General features: G+C 39.4%; 1 protein-coding gene and 1 pseudogene across 4 annotated transcripts in view; one reads left to right on the top strand and one right to left on the bottom strand.

Annotated features, from left to right (window-relative positions):
- SBF2 (SET binding factor 2) overlaps positions 1-23280 on the bottom strand; it is a 463379-nt gene that overhangs the window by 408702 nt on the left and 31397 nt on the right. The window lies entirely within an intron of this gene.
- On the top strand, positions 16877-20165 carry LOC129504741 (cell division cycle protein 16 homolog; annotated as a pseudogene).

The following is a 23280-nucleotide window of genomic DNA, read 5'->3' as shown; positions in this document are numbered from 1 at the left end:
TCTACAACCATATTCAACCCAGTCTAATCTTAACTTCACCCATTATATATACTTCAGCTTCTTACTTCACCTTCTCTCATATAGAGGCCCTCCTGAACAAGCCGCGATCTTTCGTACTTAAAGTTTTTTTTATACACTGTTCCCTCAAATTGCCTTAATCCCCCTACCCTACCCATCCCCCTATGCAGCAGACTGAATCCCTCCATAAATTCTTTTTTTTTTTTAAGATTTTTAATTTATTCATGAGTGACACAGAGTGGGGAGGGCAGAGACACAGGCAGAGGGAGAAGCAGGCTCCATTCAGGGAGCCTGACGTGGGACTCGATACCCGGTCTCCAGGATCACACCCTGGGCTGCAGGCGGCGCTAAACCGCTGCGCCACCGGGGCTGCCCTCTCCATAAATTCTTGAAATTGAAATCCTAATCTGCAATGTGATAGCATGCAGGTAGGGACAGATAGGAAGTTGGGCTTTTTGGAAGGTAATTAGATAATGAGAGTAGAGTACTCAAGCAGGGAATTAATGCCCTTATAAAGAAGTTACCAGAAAGCTCTCTTGCCCTGTTTCCACCATGTAAGAATACAGTAAGAATATGGCAGGATCCCTGGGTGGCTCAGCGGTTTAGTACCTGCCTTTGGCTGAGGGCGTGATCCTGGGGTCCCGGGATTGAGTCCCACGTCAGGCTCCCTATATGGAGCCTGCTTCTCCCTCTGCCTGTGCCTCTGGCCTCTCTCTCTGTCTCTCATGAATAAATAGATAAAATATATTAAAAAAAAAAAAGAATATGGCAGTCTGAAACCTATAAGGCCCTCACATCAGAACTCAATAATGATGGCTTCCTCATTGCAGACTTACTGCCCCCAGAACTGTCAGACATAAATTTCTGTTGTTTATAAGCCATTCAATCTATGGAACCTTGTTAAGTGGCCTGAACTAAGACACGCAGCTATTTACACAGCTGGCTCCCTCCAAATCTTTACATGTTTATTTATCTGTTACCGTTTCAGAGTGCTTATCCTTGACCACCTTCTCAAAATTAGGACTCCTCATTATTCTCTAATGTTGCACTATTTTCCCTTTATAACACTTGTCACAACTTCCAATTATGGTGTTTTTCTTTTCTTTTCCTTTCCTTTTGCTTTTTATTGTCTGAGACCCCTATAAGACTAAAGCTCCGAGAAAATAGAGACCTCATCTGCCTGGTTTACCAGGATGCCCAATAGTTAATACAACAAGAATACTGAGAGTACTTAATAATTTTATTAACCCAAAGCCAAAAATAGGCTCAAATACTCACACATCTCAAATAGTATTCCATTTTAATGGTTTATTTAACATCTCAGTTTGCCATTCTGGGGAAGGAAGGTTTGAGGAGACTGACTTGACAAACATTCACGCAAAATTTTAATTAAAAATAAGAGAAATAAATAAATAAATAAATAAATAAATAAATAAATAAATAAGAGAACAGGGAGCTGGGTTGCTCAGTTGGTTAAACATCTGACTTCAAGTCACATCATGATGTCAGAGTCGTGGGATCAAGCCTTGCATTGGGCTTCACACTCCCAGGGAGTCTGCTTGAGATTCTCCCTCCCCCTGCTTGTTCTTTCTTTCTCTCAAATAAAGAAATCTTTAGGGATCCCTGGGTGGCACAGCGGTTTACCGCCTGCCTTTGGCCCAGGGCGCGATCCTGGAGACCCGGGATCGAATCCCACGTCGGGCTCCCGGTGCATGGAGCCTGCTCCTCCCTCTGCCTGTGTCTCTGCCTCTCTCTCTCTCTCACTGTGTGCCTATCATAAATAAATAAAATTTTTTAAAAAATGTTAAAAAAAATAAACAAACAGAACATAAAATATTTCCTTTATTGTCTCTGAGAATCTGTTTTGCTCAGAATTAGGACAAAAAAAAAAATCCATGGGACACCTAGGGGCTCAGCGGTTGAGCGTCTGCCTTTGGCTCAGGTTGTGATCCTGGGGTCTGGGATCAGGTCCCACATCAGGCTCCTTGAGGGGAGGCTGCTTCTCCCTCTGCCTGTGTCTCTGCCTGTGTCTCTCTCTGTCTCTCAATTATAAATAAATAAAATCTTTTTTTCAAAATCCTTAAACTTATATGAATCAAAAAAACAAAAATCACTAACAATCTTCTAAACTAATTCATATCAGAAGAATATCCTAGAAAACAACAACTTGATAATATTGTAGATAATATTTAACAATTTCAATTAACAAGAGTGCTTGGGTAGCTCAGGTCATCCTGGGATCAAAACCCATGTTGGGCTCTTTGCTCAGTGAGAAATCTGTTTCTCCCTCTCCCTCTGTCTGCAGCTCTCCTTGCTGTGCTGTCTCTGTCAAATAAATAATTTTTTTTATTTCAATTAATAAAAAAATTTCTACTTTCATAAAAAAGACCTAAATGGAATATTAAATTCCACCAGAAAAATGAAAAGGATCTTTTAAACAGATGCAGCATTCTGAAAACTCAATTTCCTATCAAGGAAAGCAGTTGTCTAAGTGGTATAAAAATGTTCCCTAAAAAAATAGTAAACATCTAGATCCTAGATATGGAGTACTCTCTGTCCCTAAAAACTAGTTGCAGAGGATGTATTTGTGCTACTATAAATAGAAATTTATTTCCTAATAATCGTTCTATATTTATTTCCTTTATTATCTCTACAGGAGAACCAGATGACAATGACTACATCATCTTTAAAAAAGAGAGAGAAAGGGCTATTTTTTTGTTTTCATTTTTTAACTCTATTAAAAACAATCTTCAAATTCATCCTTCCTTCCATGGAAATTCTTAAAAATAACATTTTGTGCAGTTTACTTCTAACTATCCCAAGGGAACCTATTTTTACTAGAACCCAGGAACATTTCATCATTCTAGACTCAAACATTGGTAGCATTTGTAGTAAGATAAAATATAATACCATTTATTATCTATCAGATTGGCAAAAAAACTGACAAGACCCAGAGCTGATAAGGGGATTTAAACAAAAATAAATACAAAGAAGAGCATTCATATACCTTGCTGGTAGAAATGTAAATTGGTAAAATTTAGAGATCAATTAGAAATTTGTTTCAGAAGTTTTAAAAATGTGCAGGTTGGGATGATGCCTGGGTGGCTCAGTAGTTGAGTGCCTGTCTTTGGCTCAGGTTGTGATCCTGGGATCTTGGGATCAAGTCCCATAGCAGGCTCCAGGTAAGAGGCCTGCTTCTCCTTCTGCCTATGTCTCTACTTCTCCCTGCCTCTCACAAATAAATAAATAAAATCTTAAAAAAAAAATTGGAGCACTAGCAGGCTTTTGCAGCATCTGGCTAGCTCAGTCAATGGAACATGTGACTTTTGACCTTGGATTGGAAATTCAAGCCCTACACTGGGAATAGAGATTACTTAAAAAATAAAATATTTTAAAATATAAAAATAAAAAATAAAATAAAGATGTACAGGTTTTTATTTTTTATTCTTTTTAAAACTTTTATTTATTTATCCATGAGAGACACAGAGAGAAAGGCAGAGACATAGGCGGAGGGAGAAGCAGGCTCCCCTATGGAGAGCCTGATGTTGGGACTCAAGCCCAGGACCCTGGGATCATGACCTGAGCCAAATGCAGACATTTAACCAACTGAACCATCCAGGTGCCCTTACATATTCTTTTCAAGTGCACATGAGCATTCCCCAGGATAGACCACATGTTAGGCTACAAAACAAGTCTCAAAAAATTTAAGAAGACTGAAATCATGTTAAGAATGTTTTTGACCAGTATGAAACTAGAAATCAAGTACAAGAAAAAAACTGTAAAACCCAAAACATATGGAGGCCAAATGATAGACTACCAAACAGTGGATGGATCAACAAAGAAGTCAAAGAGGACAGGCACCTGGATGGCTCAGTCAGTTAAGTATCCAACTCTTGATTTCAGCTCAGGTCATGAATACAGGGTCCTGGGATTGAGCCCCACATTAGGCTCTGCACACATTGAGGGGTCTGCTCAAGATTCTCTCCCTCTCCCTCTGCCCATCCTCCTTGCTCTCTTTCTCAAATAAATAAATCTAAGAAAAAAAAGAAAAACTCAAAAAAGAAATTAAAAAATAAATGGAGACAAATGAAAATGTAAACAAATGGTCCAAAATCTTTGGGATGCAGCAAAAACAGTTCTAAAAGGAAAGTTTATAGGGAAGCCCCGGTGGCACAGCGGTTTGGCGCCGCCTGCAGCCTGGGGTGTGATCCTGGGGTCCCAGGATCGAGTCCCACATCAGGCTCCCTGCATGGAGCCTGCTTCTCCCTCTGCCTGTGTCTCTGCCTCTTTCTCTGTGTCTATGAATAAATAAATAAAATCTTAAATAAAAAAATAAAAGGAAAGTTTATAGTGATAAAGGCCTTCCTCAAGAAAGAGAAAAATATCTCAACTTAACTTACCAAACTAGAAAAAAGAACAAAGCTCAAAACTAGTAGATGGAAGGAAATAATACACACTACAGTGAAAATAAATGAAATAGAGATTAAGAAGCAATAGAAAAGATCAATGAGACCAATCTTTGAGAAGATAAAGTTGATAAAATTTAGACATTAAAAAAAAAAAGATTTTATTTATTTATTCATGAGAGAGAGGCAGAGACACAGGCAGAAGGAGAAGCAGGCTCCATGCAGGGAGCCCGATGTGGGACTCAATCCCGGGACTCCAGGATCACATCCTGAGCCGAAGGCAGACACTCAATTGCTGAGCCACCCAGGCTTCCCTAGTTAGACTTGTGACTAAAAAATATAAGAAAATCAGAAATGAAACAGGAGTATATGTGCCTCGGCAGCACATATACTAAAATTAGAAATGAAAGAGGAGGGATCCCTGGGTGGTTCAGTGGTTTAGCGCCTGCCTTTGGCCTGGGGTGTGATCCTGGAGACCCGGGATCCAGCCCTGCATCGGGCTCCCTGCATGGAGCCTGCTTCTCCCTCTGCCTGTGTCTCTGCCTCTCTCTCTCTCTCTCTCAGTCTATGTCTCTCATGAATAAATAAATAAAATCTTAAAAAAAAAATGAAATGAAAGAAGAGAAATAACTGACACCACAGAAATACACAGAATAATTTTAAAAGATTATAAAAAAGTGGGATCCCTGGGTGGCGCTGTGGTTTGGCGCCTGCCTTTGGCCCAGGGCGCGATCCTGGAGACTTGGGATCAAATCCCACGTCGGGCTCCCGGTGCATGGAGCCTGCTTCTCCCTCTGCCTGTGTCTCTGCCCCTCTCTCTCTCTTTCTCTCTGTGACTATCATAAATAAATAAAAATTAAAAAAAAATAAAAAAAAAGATTATAAAAAAGTATGTGCCTGTAAATTGGACAACCTAGTAGAAATGGATAAATTCCTAGCATACAATCTTCCAAAACTGAATCAGGAAGAAAAAGAAAGGGCAGCCCCGGTAGCTCAGCGGTTTAGCACCACCTTTGGCCTGGGGTGTGATCCTGAAGACCAGGGATCGAGTCCCGCATCGGGCTCCCTGCATGGAGCCTGCTTCTCTCTCTGCCTGTATCTCTGCCTCTCTCTCTCTGTGTCTCTCATGAATGAATAAATAAAATCTTTAAAAAAAAGGGGGGGAGAAAAAGAAAATCTGAATAGATTTCTTACTTATTAATGAAATTGAATCAGTAGTAAAAGGTGGCATTTTTCTCCCCATACGGGTTAGTTTTTTTAATTCACAACAAAAATGACAATCTTACAAAATAAGCATACTTGATAAAAAGAGCACTAGCCTGGGATGCCTGGGCGGCTCAGTGGTTGAGCGTCTGCCTTGGCTCAGGGCGAGATCCCAGAGTTCTGGGATCGAGTCCCATGTCGGGCTTCCTGCATGAAGCCTGCTTCTCCCTCTGCCTATGTCTCTTCCTCTCTCTCTCTGTGGCTCTCATGAATAAAGAAAGAAAAGAAAAAAAGAAAAGAAGAAAAGAAAAGGAGAAGAGAAGAGAAAAAAAAGAGGAAGGGAGGAAGAAGAAAGAAAAGAGAAGAAGAAGAAAGAAAAGAAAAGAAAAGAAAGAAAAGAAAAGAAAAGAAAAAAGAAAAGAAAGAAAAAGAACACTAACTCTTTTATCCTCTTTATTCTGAAAATAATTCTCCTTCAAACTGATGGTTGCTATGGACAAAATGAGGGAAGGGGAGATGTAGAAGCTTCCAATTATGGAATTAATAAATTATGGGAATAAAAGTCACAGATTAGGGACACGTGGGTGGCTCTGCTGGTTAAGCATCTGCCTTCGGCTCAGGTCTTGATCCAGGGGTCCTGGGAGGAAACTCTGCATTGGGCTTCCTGCTCAGTCAGGAGCCTGCTTCTCCCTCTCCTTCTGTTCTTCCCCACCTCCCCCCACTTGTGCTTTCTCTATCTCTCTCTCTAATAAAATAAATCTTTAAAATTTAAAAAAAAATTTTAAGGTACAGCTTAGGGAATATACTCAATTGTAATAGTAGTATATGGTGACAGATGGTAGCTATACTTGTGGTGAGCATAGTATAACACATTAACTTGTTGAATCACTATGCTGTATACCTGAAACTAATGTAACATTGTATGTCAACTATACTCAAATACAAATAAAAAGAGATAATTCTCCTTGAAATAAAAGATCAAAGCCAAATGCAAATAGAAAAGCTCTGCTTTCACTCTGACAATTTACTAATATAACACCACAGTCCAAATAGCAAGACTATTCTTTCTTTCTTTGTTGTCATTGCTACTAAAACTATTTTAAAAGCTTTTTATGTACTTAAGCATTTGTCACAAGCTTCATTCCAAGCTTTGGCCTTCTCCACACTATTTTAACATCTAGTGTCTCTCTTTTATGGTCATCTGTTTATATGGCTGTCCTTCCTTTTCAATGTCCTTTCAATAGCTGCACTTATCAGGACTCCCATTTTATCTTACCTTCTTTTCTTCTCATAGGCAATACCCCATGATTTTTTTTCTTAAATGTCTTCTTTTCTTCAAAGAGCCAGACACTAGAAGATTAAAATTTCACCAATTCTACCATAGCAAAACATCACATTCAGATGTTTCTCAGCTTTCCTTGTCACTAAAAGTACAGAACGCTTTTACAACTAAGTATAAAACACCGCAAACCCTTTCAATGCAATTACCCAATATTCAACACTTTATGTGCTTCATTCTCAGGTTTTCCCAACACTGTTTTGACCAAACCTTTTTTTTTTCAATTTTTTTTAAGATTTTATTTATTTATTCATAGAGACACACACACACACACACACAGAGAGAGAGAGAGAGAGAGAGAGAGAAAGAGAGAGGCAGAGACAGAAGCAGGCACCATGCAGAGAGCCCGACATGGGACTCCATCCAGGGTCTCCAGGATCATGCCCTGGGCTGCAGGCGGCGCCAAACCACTGCGCCACCGGTGCTGCCCTGACCAAACTTTTAAACAATAAAATAAAATGTACAAATATTTACTATAACAATTTATAATTATTTAATTTTACATATATTACATAAAATGTATAAGATGAGAGGACAAAAAACACATGTGATTCAACCACACTAACACAACTTATTTTGGTGTGTTAGTGTGGTTGTTTCAACCCATCTGTAATTTTTTTTCTTAGGGTCTTCCTTTATATAGATATATATAAGGCACCAGCCAAACTGAGCCATTTTGTACTTCCCACAGCACTCAGATTCCAGGCCTTGTTGTTTTGTCTTTTCTCCTCTCTACTCAAAATCTTGTATCTGATTAAAAAAAAAAAAAAAATGAAAGGAAGCCTCCTTTCATCTATTTTCTTTTGTATTTTGTTTCAGAACTGTAATTACTTTTTTTTAAAGATTTTATTTATTATTTATTCATGATAGAGAGAGAGAGAGAGAGAGAGAGAGAGAGAGAGAGGCAGAGACACAGGCAGAAGGAGAAGCAGACTCCATGCAGGGAGCCCGACGTGGGACTCGATCCCGGGACTCCAGGATTGCGCCCTGAGCCAAAGGCAAGCGCCAAACCGCTGAGCCACCCAGGGATCTCCTATGTACGATTTTGATACTTGGCTTTTTTCCCCAACTATACCATAATCATCTTTCCATGTTTCTGTATGTCCCAACATCACTTTTCATTATAATCATTCATTCCATTGTCACTAAAAATTATGGTTGTCTCCAATATTTAGCTACTATAAATAATGCTGCAACAAACATCGTCATCGGGCAGCCCAGGTGGCTCAGAGGTTGACCATCTGCCTTTGGCCCAGGTCATGATCCTGAAGTCGTGGGATCAAGTCCCACATCGGGCTCCCTGCATGGAGCCTGCTTCTCCCTCTCCCTGTGTCTCTACCTCTCTCTGTGTGTCCCTCATGAATGAATGAATGAATGAATAAATAAATTAATTAATTAAGTAATTAATTAATTAAAAAATCTTTTTTTTTTTTTTTTTTTAATGGGATGCCTGGGTGGCTCAATAGTTGAGCATCTGCCTTCAGCTCGGGGTGTGATCTTGGGGTCTGGGACTGAGTCCCCCACTAGGCTCCCTTCAGAGAATCTGCTTCTCCCTCTGCTTATGCTTCTTCCTCTCTTTCTTTCTCTCTCATGAATAAATAAATAAAATCTTTTTTAAAAATTATAAAAATAGGGCAGCCCCGGTGGCGCAGCGGTTTAGCGCCACCTGCAGCCCAGGGCGTGATCCTGGAGACTCTGGATCAAGTCCCACATCAGGCTCTCTGCATGGAGCCTGCTTCTCCCTCTGCCTGTGTCTCTGCCTCTCTCTCTCTCTGTGTCTCTATGAATAAATAAATAAAATCTTTAAAAAAAATAAAAATAAAAATTATAAAAATAAATAAACACCATCACATAGCAAGTTTTGCATATTTTTATTATATTCTTAGGTTAGACTCATAGTCTTCCCTAAAGTATCATGAAAAGGGTGGTACTTGAATTAAAGGATACAAGATTTTGAGTAGAGAGGAGAAAAGACAGAACACACAAGGCCCTGAATCTGAGCGCTGTGGGAAAATACAAAATGACTCAGTTTGGCTGGTGCCTTATATATATCTCTATAAAGGAAGACACTAAGAATAAAAATTGGAAATGGGTTGAAACAAAATAATTAAAGTATTTTATTACGTACAAAACAAAGCAGGGGACACCTGGCTGGCTCAGTTGGTGAAGCACATGACTCTTGGTCTTAGGCAAGCCCCACATTGAGTGTAGAGAGTACTTAAAAGTAAAATCTTTGAGGGGAACCTGGGTGGTTCAGTCAGTTAAGCACACAACTCTTGATCTCAACTCAGGTCTTTATCTCAGAGTCATGAGTTCAAGCCTCACAAAAAAAATAAATAAATAAACTCTTTTTGGGGGGAAAAAAAGAGACAATGGAGGATAACTAAAAAAAAATTTTTTAAGATTTTATTTATTTGGGGAACCCTGGGTGGCGCAGCGGTTTGGCGCCTGCCTTTGGCCCAGGGCGCGATCCTGGAGACCTGGGATCGAATCCCGCATCGGGCTCCCGGTGCATGGAGCCTGCTTCTCCCTCTGCCTGTGTCTCTGCCTCTCTCTCTCTCTGTGACTATCATAAATAAATAAAAAAAAATTTGTAAAAAAATATTTTTCAAATAAAAATAAATATTTCTATTGAGTTACCTCAGTTTGAGTGATAAACCATTCTCTAATCAGAATTTTTGTTAACCTACAATCTTTTTCAGAATCTCCACCTAATAAGTGAGTCAATTCAAGAGAATGAGAAGATAAGCCACAGACTGGGAAAAAATATCTGTAAGCAAAATATCTGATAAAGGACTTTTCTCCAAAATATGGAAAAAACTCTTAAAACTCAACACTAAGAACACTAAGAAAATAGACAACCCAATAATTTTTAAATGGGCAAAAGATCTGAAGAGACACATCACCAAAGATGATATGCAGAAGAGGCAAATAAGCATATAAAAAATGTTCAGCATCATATTTCATTAGGGAACTGCAAATTAGAACAATAACTAACACATCGATTAGAATGGCCAAAATCCAAACACTGACAACATCAAATACTGACATGAATATGAAGCAACAAGAACTCTCACTCACTGATGGTGGGAATGCAAAAGGATACAGCCACTTTAGCAGTTTCTCACAAAACTAAATGTACTCTTCTTATACAATCCAGCAACCATGCTCCTTGGTACTTACTCAAAGGGATTAAAAACATGTCCACACAAAACCTGCACATGGATATGCAGAGTAGCTTGATTTATAATTGCTAAAATTTGGAAGCAGCCAAGATGTCATTCAGTGGGTCAATGGATTAATAAACTATAGCACATACAGACAATGAAATATTATTCACAGCTGAAAAGAAATGAGCTATCAAGCCATGAAGAAACATACAAAGACCTTAAATACATATTACTAAATCAAAGACACCAATCTGGGCAGCCCGGGTGGCTCAGCGGTTTGGCGCTGCCTTGGGCCTAGGGTGTGATCCTGGAGACCCGGGATTGAGTCCCACTTTGGGCTCCCTGCATGGAGCCTGCTCCTCCCTCTGCCTGTGTCTTTGCCTCTCTCTCTCTCTCTCTCTCTCTCTCTCTCTCTGTCTCATGAGTAAATAAATAAAATATTAAAAAAAAAAGACACCAATCTGAGAAGGCTACATATGGCATAATGTCAACTATAGGACAGTCTAGGAACAGCAGAACTATGGAAGCAAAGAAACAATAGTAGTTGCCAGGGGTTAAGAAGAGAGAGAGACGAACAAGCAGAATGCAGAGGATTTTTAGGGTAGTGAAACTATCCTGTATTTTGTATGGACTTTGGATGATTAGGATGTGCCAAATTAGGTTCAGCAGCTGTAACAAAAACCTGCTCTGGAGACAAACCATGAGAGACTCCTAACTCTGGGAAATGAACAAAGGGTTGTGGAAGGGGAGGTGGGCAGGGGTTGGGGTGACTGGGTGACGGGCACTGAGGGGGGCACTTGATGGGATGAGCACTGGGTGTTATATGTTGGCAAACTGAACTGCAATTAAAAACAAAAAAACAAAACAAAACAAAAAAGTCCTGCTCTGGTGCAAGACGCTGATAATGGAGAAGGCTGTGCTTGTGGGAGTAGAGTATATATGGGAACTCTGTACTTCCCCTTCAATCTTGCTATGAAACTAAAACTGCTCTAAAAAAAAAGTCTATTTATTTTTTTTAATTAAAGATTTTATTTATTTATTCATGACAGACAGAGAGAGAGAGGCAGAAACACAGGCAGAGGGAGAAGCAGGCTCCATGCAAAGAGCCTGATGTGGGACTCGATCCCAGGACTGGGACTCCTGGATCACACCCTGAGCCAAAGGCAGATGCTCAACTGCTGAACCACCCAGGCTTCCCAAGTCTATTTTTTTTTTTGAAGTAGTTGATGTTATCTCAAAAGCACTTATTAGTCCTATATGCAATAAAACAGTGGTTCGTTAATGTTTTTCCATTTCCATTTTTTCCAAAAATGCTTTTTTAAAAGTATGATCATAGAATTAGAAACATCAAAATAAGCATGCCAGAAGCCCAAGTTAGGCATCAAAGTCCTGATTGAGATTACATTACAAGGGTATATTCGTTTGTTAAAATTCAAACTGTACACTTAAGATATGTGCGTTTTATTCTATATAAATTTTACTTCAATTTTTTAAAGTTACAAAACAAAAGATAAAAATCTGATTTTAAAAATAAAAAGCATCAAAGAAAAAGAACATTTGAACTGCAATCATGTGTGTAAAAAAGAGGGAGGTAAGCAGGTAATTAAAATACATAATTACTTCTCTCTGTACAGAATATCTAAAGAAGGATATGCAATAAATGGCTCTGCAAAGGGAAACTGTGTAGCTAGAAGGCAAGAATAGGGCAGTTTTCATCACCCTTTTTAATTTTCAAGGTTTCGTTTTCTGTTCAAAACATTTAAAAATGTACAAATATAGTCATGACCATTTTTTTCATGACCACTTTTAAAATAAAAATCAATCAACCAAAAAATCCTATTTCTATTGAGTTACCTCAGTTTGAGTGATTAAAGTCTCAACTGATGATTATAGACTCAACACTCAGAGAAGTGTGGTCCTCAAACCAAACTTCATTAGCATTACCTGGAACTTGTTAAAAACGCTATCTTTAGAGTGGTTGTAACAACTGCATAGATATAGATACATACATACATGTCAAAGTTGTTGACTTATATACCTAAAATACATGAATTTTTTTAAGATTTTATTTATTTATTCATGAGAGACAGAGAGAGAGAGAGAGAGAGGCAGAGACACAGGCAGAGGGAGAAGCAGGCTCCATGCAGGGAGCCTGACCTGGGACTCGATCCCGGGTCTCCAGGATCAGGCCCCGGGCTGAAGGCGGTGCTTAAACCGCTGAGCCAGCGGGGGCTGCCCCCGTGAATTTTTTTTTTTTAATTTTATTTATTCATTCACGAGAGACACTGAAAGAGAGGCAGAGACATAGGGAGAGGGAGGAGAAGCAGGCCCATGCAAGTCGCCCAATGTGGGACTCAATCCTGGGATCCAGGATCACTCCCTGAGCCAAAAGCAATCGCTCAACTGCTGAGCCATCCAGGAGTCCCAAATATGTGAATTTTATCATATGTAAATCAATAGCTAAAAAGGATAATTTTTTTAAAGAAAGAAATGTAGAACCTCAGGCCGCACCTCAGACTTACTGAATCACCATCTATATTTGTAACAAATCTCCAATAGATTCAAATGCACATTTAAATTTGAGATGCACACTGTTTTGGAGTACTTGTAAACATTAATATAGTATGACATTGTAGGCAACAGTCGTTCAAACATTTTTTTAAATATTTTATTTATTTATTCATGAGAGATAGAGATAGAGAGAGAAGAGAGAGAGAGAGAGAGAGAGAGACACAGGCAGAGGGAGAAACAGACTCCATGCAGGGAGCCCGATGTGGGACTCGATCGCAGGCCTCCAGGATCACGCCCTGGGCCAAAGGCAGATGCTAAACCGCTGAGCCACCCAGGGATCCCCCCAAACATTTTTTTAAGAGAGAGGAAACATGAGGTGGGAAGGGGGGTTGGTTGCAGAGGGATAGGGGGAGAGAATTTAAGCAGGCTCCACCTCCAATGCCACGCTAGATCTCACAACCCTGAGATCATGACCTGAGCCAAAATCAAGAGCTGGACACTTAAATGACTGAGCCACCCAGGTACTCTAAAGGTTTTTTTCTAGAGGTCTTTCAAACTGACTATAAACTCCATAAGAACAAAGACTGTTCATTTTGTGCATTACTAGAACATAACAGGTACTCAACAAATATCTGCCAAATGACAGAAAAAATTCATATTTCTTTGTGCTTACTAAATTTTCTCTTTTTACTAGAACCTCTTTCTATTCTGAGTTGGGTTCTTTTTTTAAGATTTTATTTATTTATTTGACAGAGAGCACAAGCAGAGGGAGCTGCAGGCAGAGGGAAAGGGAGAAGCAGACTCCCTGCTGAGCAGAGAGCCCAATGAGGGGCTCCATCCCAGGATCCTGGGATCATGACCTAAGCAGATGGCAGATGCTTAACCAACTGAGCGACCAAAGTACCCCTCTATTCTGGTTTAATATCCACCTGTCTTGGGACACCTGGGTGGCTCAGTGGTTGGGTGCCTGCCTTCGGCTCAGGTAGTGATCCTGGGATCCAGGTTCAAGCTCCATATCAGGCTCCCTGCATGGAGCCTACTTCTCCCTCTGCCTGTGTCTATGCCTCTCTCTCTCTCTCTCTCTCTCTCTCTCTCTCTCTCAGTCTGTGTTTCTCATGAATAAATAAATAAGTCTTAAAAAAAATCTACCTGTGTTAGCCAACAGGTAGAGATGAGAGCTTATAGAGAAAAGATTCATAACGTATCATTTTGTTATGGCTATAATGGAAAAGGAAGGAAAACAGTATCAGCCCTAGCCGATAAAGCAAAGTAGACACATGTACACATTTTTCATTTGTTTTCTTATTGTAAGAAATGTTATCTTAATCTTAAAAACACTGTTTTAAGGGGTGCCTGGGTGGCTCAGTCAGTTGGGCAGGTCATGATCTCAGGTGGTGAGATCAGAGCTTGAAGTCAGGCCCTGCGCTGGATGTGGGGGCCTGCTTCCAAATCTCTCTCTCCCTCTGCCCCTCCCCCCACCCTGGCTCATGGTCTCTAAAAAAAAAAAGAAAAGAAAAAGAAAACCCTTTTTAAGAGTTGACATCTCATTTTTTTTTAAGATTTTATTTATTTATTCATAGAGACACAGAGAGAGAATGAGAGGCAGAGACACAGGCAGAAGGAGAAGCAGGCTCCATGCAGGGAGCCCGATATGGGACTCATCCAGGGTCTCCAGGATCACGCCCTGGGCTGCAGGCCGTGACAAACCGCTGCACCACCGGCGCTGCCCAACATCTCATTTTAATGAAGCAAACAAATCTTACAAAATAATTAACACCCAGGAAATTCTGAAATTCTAAAATACTTTTGCAGTAACTTGACCGGGTATTACAGTCAATAAGCAAATCAACTTACTAGTTCTTTCTGTTTCAAAAGTTTTAAAATAGGGCAGCCCAGGTGGCTCAGCGGTTTAGCGCCGCCTTCAGCCCAGGGTGTGGTCCTGGAGACCCGGAATCGAGTCCCACGTCAGGCTCCCTGCGTGGAATGGAGCCTGCTTCTCCCTCTGCCTGTGTCTCTCAGGAATAGATAAATAAAATCTTTAAAAAAGAAAAGTTTTAAAATAAAGGAGTGGTGTTAGCAAAGAAACAATGATTAGCAATGCAACCACAAAGAGAAAGGAAAAAACAGGATAGGATAAAATGCAAGTTTAAAAGTTGAAAAGCAGCAGGATAAATTTAGAACACTAAATCCTAAACTAATATAAGGGATGACAAGAAGCTACCTGATTTACACTTCAGAACTCTCAACAAGCTCTGCAGTTGGCAGTACCAGATACTTCCAGAAATGAAATGTGAGTAGAACTGTTTAAATGCTTAGTTAAGAAGCAGATCCCCAGATGCTCTCCCTTCTCTATATATCTGGGTGACTGTCTTGCTCTATCCCAGCAGAAGAGCTGAGATTTACTATTAGGAAAAAATTTAAGAGAATAATTGGCCTATGGGAATACTTAGCATTTGAGAACAGGCACATCAAACTGCAGAGAGGAAATTGTGTAAAAGTTTACACAATGGGGCAGCCCCCGTGGCTCAGCGGTTTTTAAGTGCCATCTTCAGCCCGGGGGGTATGATCCTGGAGACCCGGGATCAAGTCCCACGTCAGGCTCCCTATATGGAGCATGCTTCTCCCTCTGCCTGTGTCTCTGCCCCTCTCTCTCATGAATAAAAAAATAAAATCTTTAAAAATAAAAAAAAGTTTACACAATGAATTCTGCAATCTCAAATCTTCCTCTACCCTGCTCCCCAAATTCTGGCAACGAAATTTATACCTCCCAGGCAGGAAATGGAAAGATCCTTATCTGGGAAATCTGACAAATCAAAGGTAAAAACAAACAAACAAACAAAAACTCAAGGGAAGTTATCAAACCCAATCCCAGAAGGATCACCCATTTTTAACCAATGGTGAAGCCAATAGTCCAAAATTTCGCAATGACTACAAGATTAAGAGAAAGCTAAAGAAAGCCTCTAAAAGGGAAGAATAAAACTAAAAGATGGCAAGAAGCTAATAAAAGAAAAAAAAAGTCTTATTCAAGGAAACAAAAACATTTTTTAAAATCAGTAATATCTTTAAAGACATAGAGAAAATATTCTAACCATAAAAACAAAAACCAAATGTTATGGAAAGGAATATTCAGAGACAAAAAAGGCTGTTGAAATATTTTTAGTGACAGCAGAAATGAAAAGGAGATAGAATAAAAAGGGAAGAAACTAACAGAACAGCAAAAAAGAATAAGAACAAAACCAGGGATGATTGGATGGCTCAGTTGGTTGGTTAAGTATCTGCTTTTAGCTCAGGTCATGATCCTGGCGTCCTGGGACTGAGGCCCAGAATGCTGGGCTCCCTGCTCAGCAGGAACCCTGCTTTTCCCTCTCCTTCTTACCCTTAACTCTGTTCGTGTTCTCTCGAGTGTGCATGCTTCTCTCTCTCAAATAAAATCTTAAAAAACAAAAACCAAAGAAATGAAAACGGGGCTTCCAGAAAGGGAAGAGAAACAGTGGAGAATGGAAGGACTTAAGTTCATAAACTACCAGTTTAGAAGAGCTTACTGAAAGTATAGATAATGCATACAAAAAGACCCACTAAAAAGCATGAAGTTTCAAAAACCAGAAATACATATAAGATCCCAAAAGTTCTGTGGGAGGGAAAACAGCATCACACAGAAGACTGGGAATCAGAGTAGCACTAGACCCTTCACAATCTCGAAAACGAAAAAATAATGGATCAATAACTTTAAATTTCTGAGGGAAAATTATTTCTAGTTAATCCAAATTATCAATCAAGAATAAAAATATTTCAGACATGCAAGGCCTCAGTAATATCACTTCCTTTGTACCCTCCCTTTCTCAAGATGCCACTGAAAGATACGCTTCAACAAAATTAAGGAAAAAAATAAGAAGTGAGATCCAAGAATAAAAAATTCAACACAAGGAAGACAAAAAAAGGGAATCTTCATAATTATGGGGGAAGATAAATTCCAAGATATCAGTGGTGCATCATCAATCACCAAAACAATCAATACATATTAAAACATCTCAAAAGGCCCAGAGAGAGATCTTCAAGAAGACAAAGCTAACAGATTTTAGATAACTTGGAGAATTAGCTGAGTTTGAATTAATGATAAGCAATAGAACACTAAGCAAACAACAAAGATTATTAAGTTCATTTACACAGTCAAAATGAAAGCACTGAATGCTGATTTAGCCAAAACTACATTGTAACAAGGTATTAGGAAGATGCCAGGTAAGTGAGAAGTGTGCCTGAGCAGGCAAATATAACAGGCTAGGTGAAAGTCAATCCCCATTTTCATGCAAGAAATCAAGAAATATAGTTATATATTTTAACAGTCAAAAAAAAACAGTAATATAAGATTTATTCACTGACATGGAGGTATACTAGTTAGGCTTAGGTTGGGCTGCAAGAGACCAGAAACCTCAAGAACTTAACAGGGAAATTTTTTTCTCTTCCACATAAATGAAATAATTCAGGACTGGTATGGAGAACCCATGACTGTCTTTTCATTGTACAATCTTTAAGATACAGCTTTTACTTCCCAGTCCAAGATGGCAGCTCAAGTACCAATTCTAACATCCACCTTCTAACCAGCAAGAAAGAAGGGTAATGAAGGCTCTGCTCCTTACTCTTAAAAGCACCTCCCAGAAGTCACCTGTGACTTACTTGCTCAGTACTTAGTCATATCACCACAACTAGCTGCAAGAAGATTGCAGCATATCTATATTCCAGGTAGCAATGCACCCAGCTAAAAACCAGAGGTTCCATTTCTGAGGAAGGGGAACAATTAGCAACCTCTGACACAAGCAGTAAATACCAAAAAAAACAGCTTTAAAAGTTTCCAAGAGTTGGGATCCCCTGGGTGGCTCAGCGGTTTGGCGCCTGCCTTTGGCCCAGGGCGCGATCCTGGAGACCCAGGATCGAATCCCACATCGGGCTCCCAGTGCATGGGGCCTGCTTCTCCCTCTGCCTGTGTCTCTGCCTCTCTCTCTCTCTCTCTCTCTCTCTCTCTCTCTCTGTGCCTATCATAAATAAATAAAAATTTAAAAAAAAAAGATTTAAAAAAAAAAGTTTCCAAGAGTTGCCTCTGGGGATGAAAAAAACAAAAGTGGGGGACAGAGTAGTGAAGAACAATACGGGGTGATTTTGTAATATGCCTCATAGAAATTTGATGGTTTTGTAATATGCCTCATAGAAATTTGATTTTAAGCTACATGAATATATAACTTGATTTGTAAAAAAAAAAAAATTTAATGATAGGAAAAAGTAAGTAGAGATAGGAACACCTGGGTGGTTCATTAACTGAGCGTCTGCCTTTGGCTCAAGTTTTGAACCCGGGGGAGCCTGCTTCCCCCTCTGCCTAGGTCTCTGTCTCTCTCATGAATAAATAAATTAAAAACAAACAGAGAGAAACAGAGAAAGAAAAGAAAAGAAAGAAAGAAAAGAAAGAAAGCCAGCCAGTCACAACTTCTGTTTCTGAAAACCTTTTTATTTTTCTCCTTAAGGGGTGCAACAGATAGAAGTAAGAACTACATAAAATCAGAAGTAAACCCTGCCAGTACATTAATGCATAGTCTTTAAGACAGTGATTTTAACTCCTAAGAACTTTATGTTTATTTTAGGCAACACAGGCGGGGGGGGGGGTATCAGTGGGAAGGAGGGTGACTGCTGAATCCGCTCAGCTGGACACCAAGGCTGCACAGCCATAAACATGCAGCAGCTGCGGAAGCACATCTAGCACATCTCACAGTAGCTGGACCAGCAACAGTATCAATGTGCTCTATTTTGTGCAGATAAGCTTCACTCTCTCATGAGGAATTCAGGGACTTCCATAGGTTGTGTCTTTACCTGACAGTGCTATATTACAAAGCAGTTCATACACTTCAGTCACAAAAAACTGAACAAAGGAAGCTGTCACTACCTTGTAGCTACAAGTGATTATGCTGCAAGAAAGCATCAGCAGGCTCTTGATATTCTTGATATGGAAGAAACAATCAACAATACGTTATTTGAAAAATATTTGATAAAAGTACCTTTGAATACCCCTCCAATGAATGGGAAATGTCATGGTTCTCAAAAAAAAAAAAAAAAAAGTTCCATTTATCTCTTAACAAGGGAAAATCTAAGATGACCTGGATAACTAAGCCTTAGCAACCTATAGCTACAAAGACTCCACGCCTGTTTTGAAGCATTTAATCTTTTAATGTCACATCACATGTTGACAGCCCAAAAAGAAAAGAACTTGAGTCATTACCTTTTAGCATGCTCTGTACTGAAGAAAAGGAATTGCTATACTTTCTATTTGAGAACAAATTTTAAAAGTATAATAAACCAGTGAAACTGTCCTCCCTAATTATGTAGATCGTTTGCAAGAGATTCTGGATGTGACAGTGTCTTCAGCTGAATGAAATCATCATAACTGTGATTTTTAAAATGTACACAAGCCAGCACTTGAGTGGCTCAGTAAGTTAAGCATCTGACTCTTGATTTCCACTCAGGTCATGATCAAGGATCATGAGACAGGATCAAGAGACAGAGCCCTAGGCAGGGCTCCACCATGGCATGAAACCTGCTTACCATTCTATCTCTCTAAATAAATAACATACATACATACATACATACATACGCACGTAAGTGTGCTACCATCTTACTTCTATAGTAATAGTGAAAGATCCTTTCCATGCAAACTGTTTACCTGTACATACAGGGACATTTGTGGAGCTAAATAAAACAAATGACTTTTTCTCTCTTTCTCATATATTGGTGTGCAATCCTGTATCTTGGTTTGCAGTGGGACGCTATTATCTCATGGTTGGTCATAAAAATGAACATGTCAGAAAGTGTATCAGCAAAGCAACAATGCTTGAGAAGAGTACAGGCCCACATGGGTAGCATACCAGCAATTGTTTGCAGTTGAGAGTGAGCATGACCAGGCCATGGCTGCTTACTTCATAAGAATATAGGTGATGAAAGAGTGTCATTTGCCAATGCTCTACACTGTATTGTAATATGGATTGACCAATAACTTAAAATAGGCTGAAAGATTCTTTGGCCAAGCGCTAAACTTTGCATAAGCTAAACACTGCACTGGAAGATCCTTTTGTTATGCACAAGATTGGTGTGCTTGCACTTCAGAATAGAGAATGGAAAACAGCAGAAAAACGGTTTCTTGATGCTTTCGGAAAAAAATTAAAGCAATTCAGCATGAAGTAACAGTTGACAAATGGGAACCTTTGTTGAACAACTTGGACATGTCCAAAGGAAGCTTAAAAAATATGCCAAAGGCACTGGATTATCACCATGTTAATTCCTTAGAACTCATCTCATCCACCTGTTCTGTCATAAGGTATATCCACAGTCCGGTGGGCAACTTTGAAAATACTACTATTTCCTCACAGCCCTTCGTTTTAGGCAGTATTTTCTGTTACAATGCTTGGTCACTGCATTGAAATGTACATTGGTGATTCTGAAGCTTGCACTGGAGCAGATATTAAAAACAAATTAAAATGTTATGACTTTTGGGACACCTGGGTGGCTCAATGGTTGAGCATCTGCCTTTGGCTCAGGTGGTGATCCCGGAGTCCTGGGATCGAGTCCTGCATCAGGCTCCTGTGGGGAGTCTGCTTCTCCCTCTGCCTATGTCTCTTCCTCTCCCTCCCTCTGAGTCTTTCATGAATAAATAAAATCCTGTCATAAGAGACTGTCATAAGAGACTGGATTACACACCTTTGCAACAGACGTTTTTCTGATCCTACAAAGTAATTATACATAATGGAATAAAGAAGGTAAACTGCCAAAACATGTTTTTTTCTTTTTTTAAAGCTTCTTTTTGCTCCTGGCTATGTTCATGATTCCATGGGAAAGCAGAAAGTTACAACCAAGATCTCTAAATCACAGAATCTAGCAATGCTTAAATATTAATCTATCATATTAAGAGTACAATGACTACTTTGGGGGCAGTCTGCAATTATTTTTTCTAAAGGGAACTTTTTCTGTCAAGAAGTAAGAATTACTGTTGACCTAAGATATCACTATTAGTGAATCATAGTATAACTTAGTTTGTCCATACTTTAATCTAATTCATAGATCCAAGATTCTCAACAACAACAAAAAAGCATTTGGTCTTTTGCCCCCTTATCAGGTTGACTCTGGATGAAAAACCTAGGAAAGCACTGCATTAAGAAAACAAATCTACCTGTTTGTCAAATTCTCTAGAGGAAATTGCTATAAATATTTGAAATATAAATAAAAAAGAGAAAAATAAACACTGTAGTGAAAGTAGACAAGTTAATGCCACATCTATGAAAATACACTATCCCCTCAACATTCCTTTTTCATAAACAAAATAATAGAATAAAAAAAAAGAATAGAACAATGCTGAATACTATTAGACTTTCCTAGTTAAGCTACATCAATATTTCAATGTTTACTTAGATTGCTATTGTTTCCTCTCATTTTTCAGATTTATAGCTATCTCTAACCATTTCTAAGTACCGTAAACAACGACCAATTTTACTAAAAAGCTTCCTTTCTGGTGAAAGAAAAATAGTTTGACTAATTCAAATTACAGAAAAAAAACTCTGGCCCATGAAATACATATGTATGAAATACATAGCTAATGGGTAGCAGAGCCATAAACCCAGGTCTCTTCGCTCTAAGACTGGGGCAACCGGTCAAAAAAGGGATGCATAATCTTTATTACATTCCCTGGTCAATAGTGCCACAAGCAAAGTCCCTGTTGTTCCCATCCAGCTAATCAATTAATTAATTTACATAAACTAACTGAATTATCATGCTTTACTTAAAGGATGTAGGTGCCAATATTAAGATGGGCTCTTTCCAACTGCCAGAACTATATGCAGATTCATTTAAGTTACTTCACAATGAGAGTTTAGTCTAAGAATATGTGGGATAGCACAGAAGCACAAGAAAAGTCTCCACAATTAAGCCCCATTGAAAACTGGAACACTGGTCAAAATAAAATAAAACTTGTATCCAGGGGTGCCTGGATGGCTCAATCAGTTAAACGTCTACCTCCAGCTCAGGTCATGATCTCAGAGTCCTGGGTTAGGCTCCCTGTTTAGAAAAGAGTCTGCTTCTTCTTCTCCCTCTGTCACTCCCCCTGCTGTGCTTTCTCATTTGCTCGCTCGCTCTCTCAAATAAATAAAATTTTAAACAAACAAACAAAAAATCCACTGGTATCCAGTAAGAACCCTAAATATTATAACTATTTCCTTATTCTGCGTCTCCTGTGACAGTGGTTGTTTAATTCTCCACTAGGACTACTCTCTCTACTACATGGTTTCTATTGCCCTGAGCTTCTGCTTACTGTTTTCTTTGCTAGTGCATATTCAAATTCCCTAATGAAGAGGATTACACTGAGTGAATTAACCATTCTGTAAGAGAGAACTATTGTACAGTTCTTAGGTCAGGTTAATTTATAAGCCAATAGGCCTACGTTATATATCACTGATGTCAATCCATGGTCCAATGAACTGTGGCAAAGTGAGGGGACTCATAAGAAAAAGTATAACAATTGATGCAAGCCCTTGCAGCTAACTGCTTTTTTCAGAAATGGGCTGTAGCTGTCCCTCACTCTTGGAGCATTATGTTTATCGATACACATTTGGTTTATAAACCAAAACATCATTAGGTAAATGCAGACTCAAATATTTAGTTCACCCTCTCTAGAGCATGATCTCTCACCAAAGTGTCACCCCCTACACACACAGTCCTATACAGCAGGTCTTAAATGGTAACATCTCCTTACACCACCCCAATATTTTCTTCTCTTGGGTATGAAGATTTAATAGCCTCTCTGCCAACGATACCTTTTCTCTAAATTGAGATTCTCCTTTGAGCCCAGATTTATCCCATATTTATCCTAAAATGAAATCTAACACATGAATTATGCTAGATAAAACTATTCAGATGTAAGATAGTTTCCTATTATAGAAGAATGATTGTCCTAACTGGTGCACCCAAACATTTTCTAATAGAAACAGGTAGTTTTACAAGTCACAACTTATTAAGCCTTTAAAACTATGTCAGGGGACACCTGGATGGCTCAGCGGTTGAGTGTCTGCCTTTAGCTCAGGGCCTGATCCCAGATTCTCAGGATCGAGTCCCACATCGGGCTCCTTGCATGGAGCCTGCTTCTCCCTCTGCCTGTGTCTCTGCCTCTCTCTGGGTCTCTCATGAATAAATAAATAAAATCTTAAAAAAAAAAAATGTCAGATGTTGGCTAAGCATCCAACAGAAAATATCACAGATCAGCAAACTGAGACCCATAAAGATTAAGTTCTTTTCTTTAAAAAGATTTTATTGGGGTACCTGAGTGGCTCAGTTGGTTGGGCATCTGCCCAATCCTGGGGTCCTGGGATCGAACATCACATTGGGCCCCATGCTCGGCAGGGAGCCTGTTTCTCCCTCTCCCTCCTCTCTCTTATGGGGGGTGGGGGGGTAGAAGGAGAGGGGAAGCAGACTTCCTGCTGAGTGCAGAGCCCTATTCAAGGCTCAATCCCAGAACCCTAAGACTATGACCTGATTCAGTCAGATGCTTAACTAAGTCACCCAGATGCCCCAAGATTAAGTTCTTACATAAAATCACATATAATAAATAGTGCTG

This window comes from Nyctereutes procyonoides, unplaced genomic scaffold (assembly GCF_905146905.1).
Source record: "Nyctereutes procyonoides isolate TBG_1078 unplaced genomic scaffold, NYPRO_anot_genome, whole genome shotgun sequence".
Taxonomy (NCBI): domain Eukaryota; kingdom Metazoa; phylum Chordata; class Mammalia; order Carnivora; family Canidae; genus Nyctereutes; species Nyctereutes procyonoides.
This window is presented reverse-complemented; position numbering and strand designations above follow the sequence as displayed.